The 17,531-nt window shown below is 39.2% G+C and overlaps 1 non-coding gene across 1 annotated transcript; it reads right to left on the bottom strand.

Moving 5' to 3' along the window:
- Positions 1-15,032: 15,032 nt before the first annotated feature.
- Positions 15,033-15,140, bottom strand: LOC112739157 (small nucleolar RNA R71). The gene has a single exon (XR_003170095.1). It is a non-coding gene; the product is annotated as a small nucleolar RNA R71 (small nucleolar RNA).
- Between the last annotated feature and the right edge of the window lie 2,391 nt (positions 15,141-17,531).

Here is a 17,531-nt window from a genome sequence, read left to right on the forward strand (position 1 = left end):
ATGCCATCACCCTAAGGTCCGGAACCACATTGCAAGAGAGGAATCAGGAGGAGCCAAACCAACCAGAACACGCCTCAGCTGAAGAGGTAGTGGAAATAGAAGATGTTGAGGAGGAAGAGGACATACAGGACATGGCTGAAGAAGAAGAAGCTCAATCACAGGAAGAAGCACCAAAGGGCGCAGACACTGCAGAAAACGCTATTCCTATTCCATTTTCACAACATGCAAGGAAGCCCAGGAGGCAGTTGGAACCTGATCCCAAAATGGTAGAAATATTCAAAAAGGTTGAGGTAACTGTTCCCCTTTTTGATGTTATTCAGCAGGTACCTAAATACGCAAAGTTTCTAAAAGATTTATGTATACATAAAGACAAAATTAATGAATTAGAAACCATTCCTTTAGGTAGTTCTATATCTACTTTAATGGGAGGTATACCTGAAAAGTGTAGTGATCCAGGTCCATGTATGATTAATTGTACTATTGGTGGTGTGGTATTTTCTGACTGCATGTGTGATTTAGGAGCATGTGTGAGTATAATGCCTTTGTCTATATGTGATATTTTGAGGCTCCCTCCCTTAAAAAGGTCGGCAGCTCGTTTTGTGTTAGTAGATAAAAGCATTATTACAGTGGTTGGAGTTGCTGAAGATGTATTAGTGGGCATTGAGGGGCTCATATTTCCCATTGATTTTTATATCATAGAGATGCCCCAAAATGACTCAGAGAAGCCATCATCAATCCTACTCGGAAGACCATTCCTGAGGACCTCGAAGTTCAAATTGGATGCTTTTTCAGGAACATACTCTTTTGAAATAGACGGCTGAGTAGTAAGCTTCAATCTAAATAGAGTTATGAAGCACCCTCCGGAAGATCATTCTATCTTCCAGTGTGACATCATAGATGAAACTGTGGCTGAAGTTCACCAGGAGGAGTTCGAAGAGAAGTACATAGGACAAGGTCCGAGTGTGGGGACACTTTCTAGGGACAATGAAAGTACTTTACCATTGTCACCAGCTCCAAACAATCTAGAGCCTGACCATGAGCAGAAGTTAGAATTGAAACCCCTCCCTCCACACCTCAAATATGCTTACCTTGAGGACAAGAAGAAGTTTTCAGTTATCATTGCAAGGGAACTCACTTCTCAACAAGAAGAGCAGTTATTCAGTGTGCTGAGGAGGCACAAGAAGGCAATTGGGTGGAGTTTGGCAGACATAGTAGGCATCAACCCTCAAGTTTGTGAACATAGAATATTTTTAGAAGAGGGAGCAAGGCCTGTTCGTCAACCCCAGAGAAGACTGAACCCCACTCTCTTAGAGGTTGTTAAGAAGGAAGTGACCAGACTACTGGAGGCAAATATCATCTACCCCATCTCAGACAGTGAATGGGTAAGCCCAGTACAAATGGTGCCCAAGAATTCTGGAGTCACTACAGTGAAGAATGAGCATGGAAGCTCATAGTAACCAGAGTACAGAACGCCTGGAGGGTCTGCATTGATTACAGGCGCCTAAACCAGGCCACTCGTAAGGACCAATATCCTCTTCCATTCATTGATCAAATGCTGGATCGCCTGTCAGGTAAATCACAATATTTCTTTTTACATGGTTACACAGGTTATTTCCAGATTCATATAGCTCCTGAAGTTCATGAGAAGACCACTTTTACATGTCCTTTTGTGACTTATGCTTACAAGAGAATGCCCTTTGGCTTGTGCAATGCACCAGCTACTTTCCAAAGGTGTATGATGAGTCCTTTCTCTAACCTTATTGAGGACTGTATGGAGGTTTTTATGGATGATTTTAGCGTTTATGGTGATTCATTTAGCCTTTGCTTGGATAGTTTATCTAGAGTATTAGATAGATGTGTCAGTACAAACCTTGTATTGAATTTTAAAAAGTGTCACTTTATGGTAAGACAAGGTATTGTACTAGGACATGTTGTGTCCAATACTGGAATTTCTGTAGATCCGGCAAAGGTGGATGTTATTTCTAGTTTACCTTACCCCTCCTCTGTGAGGGAAGTCTGTTCGTTCCTTGGCCATGCAGGTTTTTACCGGAGACTCATTAAGGACTTTAGTAAGGTAGCACTTCCCTTATCCAGACTACTGCAGAAAGATATTGAGTTCGAGTTCAGTGAGGATTGCAAACACATGTTTGATAAGCTGAAGACTGCCCTGACTCAAGCTCCAATTCTGAGAGGACCTGACTGGAGCCAGCCATTTGAGATCATGTGCGATGCTTCCAACCATGCAGTAGGAGCAGCGCTGGCTCAACGTGAAGGTGAGGACCCCTTTGTAATTGCTTATGCGTCTAAGACTTTAGACACCGCTCAGTCTAATTTCACTACTACTGAGAAAGAGCTTCTTGCTATTGTTTTTGCTCTGGATAAATTCCGAGCCTATTTACTTGGTACGAAAGTAGTAGTGTACTCGGACCACGCAGCTCTAAAGTATTTATTAGCTAAAAAAGAATCCAAACCAAGTCTTATACGTTGGATACTGCTACTACAAGAATTTGATTTAGAAATTAAGGATAGGAGTGGTAACCAGAATCTAGTGGCAGACCACTTGAGTCGCCTTGAGCACATTACGGATAACTCCACTCCTATAGCTGATAATTTCCCTTTTGATAACCTACAAGAAGTACCTGAGGTAGTCCCTTGGTATGCACTTGTAGCTAATTATCTAGTTAGCCGCACTTTTCCTCCAAACTTTACTAAGCATCAAAGAGACAAGCTGAAAAGCGAGTTTAAATATTATATATGGGTTGAACCGTATTTATGGAGATATGGCGCTGACCAGGTAACTAGACGGTGTGTGCCTCAATCAGAATTCCAGTCCATTTTGCAGGCCTGCCACTCATCTGAGAGTGGAGGACATTTTGGCCCTCAAAGAATAGCTAGAAAAATTTTAGACTGTGGATTCTGGTGGCCTACTCTCTTTAGAGACACTACTGAATTTTGTAAATCTTGTTTTCCATGCCAAAAATTTGGTAATATATCTAAGAGGGATGAGATGCCTCAACAAATTATGCTTTTCTGTGAAATTTTTGATGTTTGGGGCATTAACTTCATGGGTCCATTTCCAAATTCTAATGGTTACTTTTATATATTGTTAGCGGTAGATTACGTTTCTAAATGGGTGGAAGCAATTCCTACCCACACTGATGATGCTAACACTATTGTTTCCTTTGTTAGAAACCATATTATTTGTCGCTTTGGATCACCACGAGCAATCGTGAGCGATCAAGGCACCCATTTTTGTAACAGGAGACTAACAGGATTACTGAAGAAGCATGGGATAATTCATAAAGTAGCAACAGCCTACCACCCTCAGACTAATGGGCAAGCCGAGGTGTCAAACAGAGAGATAAAGCGTATATTGCAGAAGATAGTCAAACCTCATTGAAGAGACTGGAGCACCAGGCTACAAGATCCACTCTGGGCATACAGAACTGCATACAAGACACCCATTGGGATGAGCCCCTTCTGCTTAGTTTATGGAAAAGCCTGTCACCTCCCAGTTGAAGTAGAGCACAAAGCCTTTTGGGCAGTAAAGGACTGCAACATGGGATTTGAGAAAGCCGGAGCTGAAAGAAGTTGCAACTACTGCAAGAATTGGAAAGCCTTCGCTTAGAAGCTTATGAGAACTCAAGGTTGTACAAGGAAAAGATGAAGGCTGTACATGATAAGCTCATCAAGAGGAGAGAGTTCCAACCTGGGAACTTAGTCCTCCTTTACAAATCTAGACTGAGGCTAATGCCAGGCAAGTTGAGATCAAGATAGGAAGGTCTATATAGAGTAGAGAAGGCTGAGTCGTACGGAGTTTTTCACCTAAGTCATCCTTCAAGCTCTGAATTCATCAAAGTTAATGGACATCATTTAAAGCTATATCATGGCGAGAAGCTGAAGAAAAACAAGGAACTCGAGTTCTTCCTCTTGGAAGATCCACCTATAGCTGAAGACTGAGCTAGTGGAGCGTCCAACTTACGGACGTTAAAGCAAAGTGCTAGGTGGGAGACAACCCACCATGGTATGATCGTTCCTTTCCTTCTTCTTAAGTTTTGTTTTTCAATAACTCTTCTCGATATTAGCACATTTAGTTTGCATCTTCATCTGCATTTTGCATAAAAAAAAAGAAAGATTGGGTCGCGACGCGACAGCGTCGCCGACGCGTCCGCGTCGCAGGATAGTACGAAAGCAAATAAATCGAAAAGAGAATCACGCAGGAGCGTGGCTGGAGGCGTGCCTTTGGCACAAATCACCCCACGTGACTGCGTTGCTGACGCGTCCGTGTCACATGGGAAACATGCCTCCCACGCGTCCGCATCACCCACGCGGACGCGTGGCCTGAAAATTGACGTAAGAAAGGGTGCACGACCGAAAGTTGTGCTAAAGTGGTGCTGGACTGGTGCTAGACGCACAAGCCTTACCACGCGGACGCATGGTCTGCGTCATATCCCAATAATAGCCACTCACGCGATCGCGTCAACCACGTGACTGCGTCACCTTGGAATTTGGAAATAACGAGTTCTGAACAGAGAGTTGTGCGAGCGCGAGGCTGCCCTCGCGCCAGTAGCACAAAACGTGTCACGCGTCTGCGTGACCGACGCGACCGCGTCGATTCATTTAAGCGCCATCCGTGCGAACGCGTACCCCACACGTCCGCGTCGCTTGTGCCGCACAGCTTATCCTAATTTGCCAAATATCATCTTTCTCTTCCCCAAATCCTACTTTTTCTTTTCCCTCCTCATTATTTTCTTCCCCTTTCCTTCCTACTTCCTTCTTTCTCACTTTCTACTTTCTCTCTCACCACCATTATCAAGGTTTTTCTTTTCTTCTTCCTTCCTTACTTTTTTATTATCCTTCTTATTTTAATGTTTTCTACTTTTTTTTTTCTTTTTACTTTCCTTATCCATGTTTTCTTTTTCTTTCTTTTTCTTTTAATTGGTTTTAGAAATTTATTTGGGTCATTGTTTTTATTATATGCTTGTGGATTGTTGCAAAATTGTTTGGCAATTATATATTAACTTTTAAGGGTTGCTTGCATGTTCAATTTAACAATTTCAATAGCTTATTCATCATGCATGCTATATGTTTGTGAAAAAACCCATATGGCATTATGCATTTTTCTAGATTATTCCATTCTACTATTCTAATGCCTGTTTTTCACAAAACCCTTTCATATTTTATTCATTGAAGATAATTGTCAATACAAATGTGATGGCCAGTTTTTTACGAGTGATAACATATTTAAGTAATTAATTCTTGATCTATGCTACTCATGCCTTTGCCAGCATGCCAATAAACATCTTGCATCTAATTACCAAAAAAATGCACTTACTTTATTTCATTTGATGAACTTTTCACATGTAGTCATGACCTTGTGTTAACGACATCCTTCTTTCCTGTGCATTGATTATCACCTATACCATCCTCTTCCTTACTCTATCCCTTTGAATTCAAAGTTACTTTCTTTTTTCCCTTTTCAGGATGGCCACCAAGAAAGGAAAAGAGAAAGCTACTCCCAAACCACCAGCAAGGAGAGGAACAAAAAGAGCATTAGTGGTAGAGCCTTCTTCAACTGTAGTAAAGCCCTCAACAAAAAGAATTAAGAGGATTATAAAGGTTGATGAAAAAGAGAAAGCCTTCCCAGCAAAGGACACTGCGCGATTTCCCAATCGCTACTGTGAGCAGATGTTCCCCATCCTGGCAGAACAGAGTTACAACAACGAATACCTTCTTATCCTCCCGCCCAATATTGCTACCTTTGTTGAGCCGCAAATCGAACGAAGACAATGGGGTTTCCTACAGAGATAACCACGGCAGGTTAATCTTTCCTGGGTAGTTGAGTTCTACTCCAATTTCCACCTGCCAACCCTGCAGTCTGTCTATGTCCGACAGAAGCAAGTCCCCATTACAGAGGAGGCCATTCAATGAGCTTTAGATCTTCCCCCTGCTCCAGAAGGATTGGACGCATTTCAAGAAGCCGCACTCAAGCGCCAGATGTACCAATTTGACTGGGACGCTGTTCTCAGAGTTATCGCCCTACCTGGCAGCAGATGGATCTACGGATACCATCGTTCCCATCCTAAGGGAATATTGGCTTCTGCACTTACCTTGGAGGCTCACGCATGGGCACAGATTATGTCCCATTACGTCTTTCCGAGCACTCACGAGTCCTCCTTTACTGCAGACATGGCCGTTCTACTATGGTGCATCCTTACAGATCAACCTCTGAACCTACCAAGACACATCCAGAATGCTATGGGACACGTACAAATTGCGGGCAACTTACCCTTTCCCGCCCTGGTCTCAGATCTTGTCTCAGTAGCCAGAATCTCCTACAGAGCTGGGGACACCAAAGCCATGCTTCCACGGGATGATCAGTATGTCCCTAACGGGAAATATATCAGACCTCCAGCAGTCACTACAAGCCAGCCTACTGAACCGGCTGAAGACATTCCTCCTTCAACACTACAAGCACCTACAACCAACCAACTGCTCCATCAGATTCTTGAAAGGTTGGATCGGCAGGAACAGAAAGCAAAGCTTAGAGAGTGCCGTAACAAGTGCCAATTCACATACCTCAAGGAGCTGATTATGGAAAATTTCAAGGACTCACACACCCCGGACTCCACTTCCTTTACCAGCACATGGAGCCATGACGGTCCCGACTGTGGAGATACTGCTACCAGCCTTATGTGTGGGGAGGTCGGTCAGTACCTGACTTCCGGAGGTAATTTCTCTTCCCTAACACCAATAAAATAGGATATTTAGTTAGTTTTTCTTTTATAGAATAAGATAAATTGCATAGTAATAGATTAGTTACATGCATGTTCTACTTGATTGAAAAGACAGTAATTTCTTCTAAGACCCTATTTTTAGAACAAATTTCACTAATTTTAATCTAAACTTTTATATTAAATTTGCTTGATGTTATATTTGGAACATGGTTTTTGAGCTAAAGAACACACAACCTGTGAGATTTGAGCCTTTATACATGGTTACATTATTTAACCATAATTATTTTATTTTTGTGTGTTTACTTCTCTATGATTGTAATCTAAATTTTGTTTCATCCTATATGTCCAATGTTTAATATATTTATATGCCTGCCATATGATTGAGGCCATTATTTGTTTAGCTCACTTATCCAAATTAAGCTACCCTTTCAATTACCTTTATTAGCCACTTTGAGCCTTTAAATCCCATTTGTTCTGCATTTTACCACATTACTAGCCTTAAGCGGAAAAACAATTATATATCCCAATTGAATCCTTGGTTGGCTTAAGATAGAATTGTGTGTGTTAATTAAGTATGAGAAATTGTGGGAACAAAAGATAATGAGGGAATGTGTCATGATGATATAATGGAAATTTGGGTACCTACTCATGTGAAACTATAAGAATAAAAAATCTATGTGCATTGATAACCTATGTTTATTTTTATGTTTATGTTTAAAAAAAATCCAAAAATAGTCAATAAATAAATAAGGGGACAAAATTACCCCAATGCTAAGTTAAAAATTCAAGGATCAATGCATATATGATAACCTTAAAATAAAAGTTGATACATGAGCATGGAATGTGAAAGAGAAATTTTGGGTAGCTAGGTATGAAATTTAAGTTATATAGAATTTATATATGTGTGTTAGGTGAAAGCTTGGGTTAATTAAAGATTCAATTTATAATCTTACTTAGCCATATATATGCCCGTACCCTTACCTTGGCCCCGTTACAACCTTGAAAACACCTCATGATGTTTCCATTGGTATATTAAATGTTGTTGATTGGTTAGGTGAAAAACAAAAACTAGAAAGCATGATTAGAGAAGGATAGAGTGATTACCCTATACACTAGAGAGATTAGAACATACATACATCATCAGTGAGGGTTCAATGCTTAAATTCTATGTTCCCTGCTTTCATGAGCTACCTTATTGCATTTTTATCTGTTCTTACTGTATAAGAATTGAATTAGTGGAATTTGATCCGTGACTGTCTTGAAGAGCTTATTTACTTTTGACCAAGTGGACAAAAATCATATAGTTGCATTCACAAATATAGGTTGCATTGCATTGCATGAGTTTTACATGTTCCTTCTCATTTATTTAATCTCCTTCAACTAAGCATGAGGACATGCTAATATCTAAGTGTGGGGAGGTTGATAAACCATTATTTTATGGTTTATATTGTGCTTAATTGTGCGGTTTTATCAAATCTTTACCCACTTATTCATATGATTAGCATGCATTTATAATTCCTCCCTAAAAATACTTCATGGGTGAAAACTTCCTTCATAGAGACTTTTAGTTTTGTATTTTAATTTTCCTTTATTCCATTCGATGCCGTGATCTGTGTGTTAAGTGTTTCAGGCTTTATAGGGCATAAATGACTTGGAGATTAGAAAGGAAGCTTGCAAAAATGGAAGGAACACAAGAAATTAAGGAGATGACCAGCGAGAAGTGACGCGGACGCATGGCTCACGCGACCGTGCGGATTGGAAACTGCACAAGTGACGTGAAGGCGAGGACGACGCGCACGCGTGGCAAGGCAAAACGCTGGATAACGCGATCGCGTGACGTACGCGATCTGCAGAATCTGTGGAATTCGCTGGGGGTGATTTTGGGCCTTGTTTTGACCCAGTATTCGGCCCAAAAAAGCATATTAGAGCCAGGGAACACGCAGAGATGATGATGAGCGGATAATTTATACGCTTTTTGGCATTGTTTTTAGTATGTTTTTAGTATGATTTGATTAGTTTTCATTATATTTTTATTAGTTTTTAATTAAAATTCACATTTCTGGACTTTACTATGAGTTTGTGTGTTTTTCTGTGATTTGAGGTATTTTCTGGCTGAAATTGAGGGACCTGAGCAAAAATCATATTCAGAGGTTGAAGAAGGACTGCAGATGTTGATGGATTCTGACCTCCCTGCACTCAAAGTAGATTTTCTGGAGCTACAGAACTCCAAATGGCACGCTTTCAATTAAGTTGGAAAGTAGACATCCAGAGCTTTCCAGAAATATATAATAGTCCATACTTTGCCTGAGTTTAGATGACGCAAACTGGCGTTGAACTCCAGTTCCATGTTGTAGTCTGGCGTTCAGCGCCAGAAACAAGTTGCAAAGTGGAGTTCAACGCCAGAAACACGTTACAAACTAGCGTTCAACTCCAAGAATGACCTCTCCACGTGTAAACTTTAAGCTCAGCCCAAGCACACACCAAGTGGGCCCTGGAAGTAGATTTCTGCATCATTTACTCATTTCTGTAAACCCTAGTAACTAGTTTAGTATAAATAAGACTTTTTACTATCTTTGTAGAGGATCTTTGATTAGTTTTATGCTATCTTAGACCTTTAGGGTGGCTGGCCATTCGGCCATGCCTGGACCTTATCACTTATGTATTTTAAATGGTAGAGTTTCTACACACCATAGCTTAAGGTGTGGAGCTCTGCTGTTCCTCAAGAATTAATGCAAAGTACTACTGTTTTTCTATTCAATTCAACGTATTCCGCTTCTAAGATATTCATTCGCACTTCAATATGATGGATGTGATGATTGTGACAGTCATCATCATTCTCAACTTATGAACGCGTGCCTGACAACCACTTCCGTTCTACCTTAGACTGAATGGATATCTCTTGGATATCTAATATAGGGGACGAGTCCGAGTTACTAGTGTCTTCGTGGTATAAGTTAGAACCCATGGATGGCCATTCCTGAGATCCAGAAAGTCTAAATCTTGTCTGTTGTATTCCGAGTAGGATCCGGGAAGGGATGGCTGTGACGAACTTCAAACTCGCGAGTATTGGGCGTAGTGACAGACACAAAAGGAGGGTGAATCCTATTCTAGTATGATCGAGAACCTCCAGATGATTAGCCATGCAGTGACAGCGCATTGGACCATTTTCACAGGAGGATGGGATGTAGCCATTGACAATGGTGATGCCGTACATAAAGCTTGCCATGGAAAGGAGTAGGAAGGATTGGATGAAGACAGCAGGAAAGCAGAGATCAGAGCAACGAAAGCATCTCTACACACTTATCTAAAATTCTCACCAATGAATTACATAAGTACCACGATCCTATTTTATATTTTATTTATTTTCATCCACTATAATTTCTTAATACAATGTAATCCACCTGACTGAGATTTACAAGGTGACCATAGCTTGCTTCAAGCCGACAATCTCTGTGGGATCGACCCTTACTCACGTAAGGTTTCTTACTTGGACGACCCAGTGCACTTGCTGGTTAGTTGTACGAAGTTGTGAAACAGATATAAGATCATGAACGTGCGTATTGAGTTTTTAGCGCCGTTACCAAGGAATGGAATGATCACGATTTCGCACACCAAGTTTTTGGCGCCGTTGCCGGGGATTGTTCGAGTTTGGACAACTGACGGTTCATCTTGTTGCTCAGGTTAGGTAATTTTATTTTATTTTTATGCTTTTTATTTCTTATTTTCGAAAAATACAAAAAAAAATTCTTCCTTTTCATTTTTCCCAATTAATTTTCAAAAAAAAAAGAAAACTTTACAAAATTTTAAAATCAAAAATATTTTTGTGTCTCTTGTTTGAGTCTTGAGTCAAGTTTTAAGTTTGGTGTCAATTGCTTCTTTATAATTTTCTAAAAATTATCTTCGAAAATTTCATGCATTGCATTCTTCATGATCTTCAAGTTGTTCTTGGCCAGTATTCTTGTTTGATCTTTATATTTTCTTGTTTTGTGTCTTTTCTTGTTTTTCATATGCATTTTTAGTGTATGTTGTTAGGAATTCTAATTCATGTATTAGGAATTCATGAGTAGTTATGATTTTCACTTTTGGTATTTTGTTAGTGTATGTTGTTATGTGATCACACACTTATTTTGGTGACAATTTTATGGAAGTTGGATTACTTGATAATTGGTTATTGACTAAATTATAAAATTATCTATGAATTCATACTAGGTTTTATATATTTATGGAGATTAAAAAGGGAATTAGGTTACTGGCCATCTTTTTCGCCACCCTTTAAAAATGAGGCCATATATGGCCATATCTCTGTTTATTGCCACGCTTAGAAAGCGTGGCTATATCTAAGCTTTTTCGCCACGTTTTTCAAGCGTGGCCAAATCTCCTCTACTACCACGCTTTCGCCACGCTTTAAAAGCGTGGCCATATCTGGTCTACTGTCACGCTTGAAAAGCGTGGCCAAATCTACCCTATCGCCACGCTTTTATAGCGTGGCCATATCTGGTCTACTGTCACGCTTGAAAAGCGTGGCCAGATCTACCCTATTGCCACGCTTTTACAGCGTGGCCATATCTATGCCTATCGCCACGCTTTAAAAGCGTGGCCGTATTTCCCACCCATAGCCACGCTTTTACAAGTGGCAGTTTGTAAAAAAGTGTGGCAAACAAAAAACGTGGCAATAGGCTGCAAAAAGCGTGGCGATAGAGCAACCGCCACCCTTTGATAGGTCACCCTTTCATAAGGGTGGCGGTAGCTCAAAAAGCGTGGCGAAAAGCTATCGCCACGCTTTTTTAAGCTTTTCGCCACGCTTTAAAAGCGTGGCAAAAAACGTGTTTTCTTGTAGTGTTGTTAGTTTCTAAAGTTTGAAAATTTCTAAGTTTGGTGTCTTGCATGTTTTTCTTTCATTAAAAATTTTCAAAAATAAGTCTTGATGTTCATCTTGATCTTCAAAGTGTTCTTGGTGTTCATCTTGACAATCATAGTGTTCTTGCAGGCATTGTGTGTTTTGATTCATAATTTTTATGTTATGAGTCTTTTTCATGTTTTTCTCTTTCTTCATTAAAAATTCAAAAATAAAAAAAATATATATCTTTTCCTTATTTTACTCAAAATTTTCGAAAATATGATTTGATTTAGTCAAAAAGTTTTTAAATTTAATTGTTTCTTATGAATCAAATCAAATTTTCAATTTAAAAATCTTATCTTTTCAAAATCTTTTTCAAAAATCAAATCTTTTTCATTTTACCTTCATATTTTCAAAAACTTTTTAAATTTGATTTTCAAAATCTTTTTTATTTTATTTCTTAATTTTCAAAATCTTTACTAACATTTAATATGATTGATTGAAAAATTTCAAGTTGTTACTTGCTTATTAAGAAAAATTCAATCTTTAAACTCTAGAATCATATCTTTTAGTTTCTTGTTACTCAAGTAATCAACTTTAATTTTCAAAATCAAATCTTTTTAATTTTCTTTTCAAATCTTTTTCAAATTAAAATTTCAGTCATATCTTTTTCAAATTCAATTTCAAAATCTTTTCTAACTTCTTATCTTTTTAAAATTGATTTTCAAATCTTATCTTTTTCTTTCAATTATATCTTTTTAAATTTCAATCATATCTTTTTCAAAAACAAATTTCAAAACTTTTTCAATCAATCTTATCTTTTTGTTTCAATCATATCTTTTTCAAAACTACCTAACTAATCATCTCTCTCTTATTTTCGAAAATTTCCTCTCTCCTTTTTCAAAATTTCTTTTTAATTAACTAATTATTTTAATTTTAATTTAATTTCAACTTTAATTTTCGAAATCTAACTTTCAATTTTAATTTTTATTTTAATTAAATTTCGAACTTCTCTCCCATCCAAAAATTTGAACACCACCTCCCTCTCTGTGTTCGAATTTTTCCTCTTCTCTTCTTTACATTACATTCTTTTCTTCTTCTACTCACACAAAGGAACCTCTCTCTACTGTGGCAAAGAGGATCCCTATTATTTTCTATTTTCTTCTTTTTCATATGAGCAGGAGCAAGGACAAGAAGATTCTTGTTGAAGCAGATCCTGAACCTGATAGGACTCTGAAAAGGAAACTAAGAGAAGCTAAAATACAACAATCCAGAGACAACCTTACAGGAATTTTCGAACAGGAAGAGGAGATGGCAGCCGAAAATAATAATAATGCAAGGAGGATGCTTGGTGACTTTACTGCACCTAATTCCAATTTACATGGAAGAAGCATCTCAATTCCTGCCATTGGAGCAAACAATTTTGAGCATAAACCTCAATTAGTTTCTCTGATGCAATAGAACTACAAGTTTCATGGACATCCATCCGAAGATCCTTTTCAGTTTTTAACTGAATTTCTGCAGATCTGTGATACTGTTAAGACCAATAGGGTTGATCCTGAGGTCTACAGGCTTATGCTTTTCCTATTTGCTGTGAGAGACAGAGCTAGAGTGTGGTTGGACTCTCAACCCAAAGATAGCCTGAACTCTTGGGATAAGCTGGTCACGGCTTTCTTAGCCAAGTTCTTTCCTCCTCAAAAGCTGATGTATTCTCCATCTTTGTTTTCATTTTCTAGAGCTATGAACAACTAAACCCCTTTCATTGGGTTAGGAAGCTCTGTTGCAATTTGATGGATTTTTCATTATTCTTCTTCTATCTTTTCTCTTGATTTCACTTGAAAGCTTTCGATCTTCATCCAATTGAGTAGTTATCTTGGAAAAGAAGCTATTCAAACTTGGATCTCTTCTGAACCTTGAAAGAGGAATGAAGAGATCAAGCTAGAAATACTTTCTCATGCTGGACCAAATTGGGTTTGGATGGGTATGTGACTATAACCCTCTCAATACTTGATTTGGGAAATGCATGTGGTATAATCAGTGACCATACTTCATCTCTTCTCATGAGCAATTAACCAAGGAATTGGCTATTGATCAAGATTTGAGAGATTGAATTGCAAGAAATTGTAATTCAATCAATTAAGATTGCCAAGGAGATCAATGAGTGCATTGATTGAGGATGAGATGAAAATGAACTTGATCCGGAGAATTGCAACATCTCCTAAGCCCAATGAACTCCCCATCTCTGATCTTACCCATTCTCTTTAATTTTTGCCATTTACTTTTATGAGCAAATCCCCCATTCCCATTTACAATTCTGCAATTTATTTTCAGTCATTTACTTCCAGTCCTTTAATTCTAGCATTTACTTTTCTGTTATTTACATTCCCGCCATTTTATTTTCTGCAACTCTCAACCCAAATTCTGGGTTCGCTCAACTAGAACATTCTTCTAATTAAAGTTGCTTGATCAATCAATCCCTGTGGGATTCGACCTCACTCTATTGTGAGTTTTTACTTGACGACAAATTTGGTACACTTGCCGAAGGGAGATTTGTTGAGAGACAGTTTTCCGTACATCAAGTTTATGGCGCCGTTGTCGGGGATTGATTGTGCATCAACAATGATTAAATTGGAAGATCACTAGATTGAGCATTTTTATTTTGTGAATTTCATTTTTTGTTTGAGTGATTTACTTTCTGTTTTAGTTAAACTTCTTCCCTTCCCCATCTACTCTTTTGTTTTTCTTTGTTATTTTTAATTCTGTTTGCTAACCCACTAACTGTTTGATATATTGCATTACCCACAACTAACAGTAATTCTAACAAAAATACTTTCTGCACCTATCTTTTCTTGCTTGCACTTGATGGTTGTATGACAGAGAGAAGAAGCGGGGCTTCAACTTCCTTCGATTCTGAACCTGAGAGGACCTTCCTTAGATTAAGGAGGGAGGCAAGAGGAAAGAAAGTGGTTGGTGCTATGGAAGAAGAGGAATTATTTGAACCAAACATGGAAGACAACATGGAAAACCATCATGAAGAAGAGGATCACAACCATGGGGGAGGAGGTATAGCAAATCATGCTGGGAAGGATAGAAGAGTTTTGGGCTCTTACATCAATCCAAACCCAGGCAATTGTGGAAGTAGCATCCAAAAGCCAACAATCCATGCCAACAACTTTGAACTTAAACCATAGCTCATCACCCTTGTTCAGAACAACTGTTCGTTTGGAGGAGGTGTTCAAGAAGACCCCAATCAATATTTAACCACCTTCCTGAGAATATGTGACACAGTGAAGTCTAATGGTGTTCATCCTGACGCCTATAGACTGCTCTTATTTCGATTCTCACTTAGGAACAAGGCAGCCAAGTGGTTGGAATCTTTCCCAAGGGAAAGCTTGACAGCATGGGAAGACGTGGTGAACAAATTCCTAGCAAGATTTTACCCTCCTCAACGAATCAATAGGCTGAGAGCTGAGGTCCAAAATTTCAGGCAACAAGATGGTGAGACTCTATATGAAGCATGGGAGAGGTTTAAAGACCTAACAAGGAGGTGCCCACCAGACATGTTTAACGAATGGGTGCAGCTGCACATTTTCTATGAAGGGCTCTCTTATGAGTCAAAGAAGGCCGTAGACCATTCATCCGGAGGATCTTTGAACAAAAAGAAGACTATTGAGGAAGCCATAGATGTTATTGAAACAGTAGCAGAGAACGACTACTTCTATGCTTCCGAAAGAGGGAACACAAGAGGAGTAATGGAGCTAAACAATGTAGATGCTCTGTTGGCCCAAAATAATCTCATTACCTAGCAGCTGGCTAACCTCACCAAGAAGATGGAGATGAACCAAGTAGCAGCAATCTCAACTTCAGCAACAACCCAAGAAGGAGTGAATGAAGAAGCAGAGGGGAGTCAGGAGCAGGCCAACTACATTGGGAATTCACCAAGGAAAAACTATGATCCATACTCCACACAGAGAAGCAAAATAACACAGAGGACGTCTCAACACCCACCCCCACAACAACACTTCTTCATATGCTTATCAAAACCAAAATAACACATCTGCTCCGAATCATCCATCAATTGATGACAAGCTCTCTAAGATTGAAGCCCTACTTGAAGGAATATGCCAAGAGATTCAAGAAAATAAGATGTTCAAAGAGGAAGTGTGAGCCAATATTAAGAACCAGGGAGAGACCATTAGGAAGCTGGAATTCCAGGTGGGATATTTAGCTGAGAAGATTTCTAAACCCACCGATAGCTTCCCAAGTGACACGGAGAAAAACCCCAAGGGAGAAGCAAAGAAAGTAAGATGGGAAGATTGCAAAATGGTCACTACGAGTGATCAAGAGACTGAAGACAAGCAAGGAAAACTTTGCAAACAACCTGAAGACAACTCAACAAAGGAGGAGGATAGAAATCACCAAGGACCAGAAATTTCACAACAAGAGTTGCTGAAGCTCTATGCTCCCTTCCCTCAACTGCTCAATGGTGCTGTAGGAAAGAGAATATACTCAAGGTTCCTAGACTTGTTTGCATCTCTGCATGTAAACATACCATTCATCAAGGCAATTCAACAAATGCCTGCATTCATCAAGTATATGAAGGAACTTCTTCCCAGGAAAAGCTCACTCAAAGGAGGCCAGACTATAGTGATGAACAAGGAATGTAGTGCCCTTATTCAACCTGAGTTGCCTACAAAAAGAAGAGACCCAGGGAGTTTTCACATCCCTTGTGCCATAGGTGAAATTATGTTCGATAAAGCACTTTGTGATTTGGGGGCCAGCATCAACTTACTGCCCTTATCCCTGGTGAAGAGGCTGCAGATCAATGAGATGATGCCCACAGATGTAATCATCAGACTGGCTGACAAAACTCAAAAGCAACCAATAGGAGTGGTGGAAAATGTTTTGCTAAAGGCTGGGAAATACTTTCTCCCAACAGACTTTGTCATCCTGGATATGGAAGTGAGTCACACTCACCCAATCATATTGGGAAGACCATTCCTAGCTACGGCCAGAGCACTTATCGATGTAGAGAAAGGGGAGCTAATATTGAGAATCCATGATGAACGACTCAGCTTCAATGTTTTCAAACTCTCACAAGAAACAGATCAAGAGGACAAGGAACTAAGCACAAATGATAATGAGACACTGAAGGAGGAGACAAGCACTGAAGCACAGCCAGTTCATTCTGAGATCTCCTTAATTGATAAACAAGAAAAACAGTAATTGCCACAGCTCAAGAAAAAATTGGAGGAACCTAAACCTCTAGAGGCAGGTAAAGACAGCATCATAACTCCTTTAGAAAAAGAGGTCACCAAGGGGAAGGCAACCTCAAAAGAAACAAAGAAGAAGGTACCAAGGAGGTGGAGGAACAAGAATATCCCTACAGAAGACTTCTCTCCAGGGGATAGAGTTGTCTCAGCCTACTTCCCAGATATTCCCCCTAATCTCCCCACTGTACCATCATAGTTACCTAAGGTCTTCACTATCAACAGAGTTCTTTCCCTGGAACATGTGGAGATCATTGATCCAACCAATGGATATAAGTCCACAGCAAGGGGGGAGGACTTTAAGCACTACCAACCACCCTGATGAGGGAAAAACGTCAAGCTAGTGACACTAAAGAAGCACTTCATGGGAGGCAACCCATGTTTTATATGTTTTTAAAATAATGGATAAATCAATGTTTATGAATTTCAACTCAAACTTGACAAACACTTGGTGAAATCTTTATCATGCAGTATATAGTGAAGAACAAGTTTGGTGTTCAAAGCAAACCAAGATGCATGCTAGTCTTGGGAGCTTTGAACAAAACTTTTCATCACATTGCTTCAAACTAAGTTTGGTGTCACCCCATGGTGCCACCAAAATGCATAAGGATACACAAGTAGTTAGTTAGTTGAAATTCATAAATAAACAAACTCTTTTTCTTCTCTTTATTATTCTAGCCGTAGAGT

Source organism: Arachis hypogaea, chromosome 13, assembly GCF_003086295.3.
Source record: "Arachis hypogaea cultivar Tifrunner chromosome 13, arahy.Tifrunner.gnm2.J5K5, whole genome shotgun sequence".
Taxonomy (NCBI): domain Eukaryota; kingdom Viridiplantae; phylum Streptophyta; class Magnoliopsida; order Fabales; family Fabaceae; genus Arachis; species Arachis hypogaea.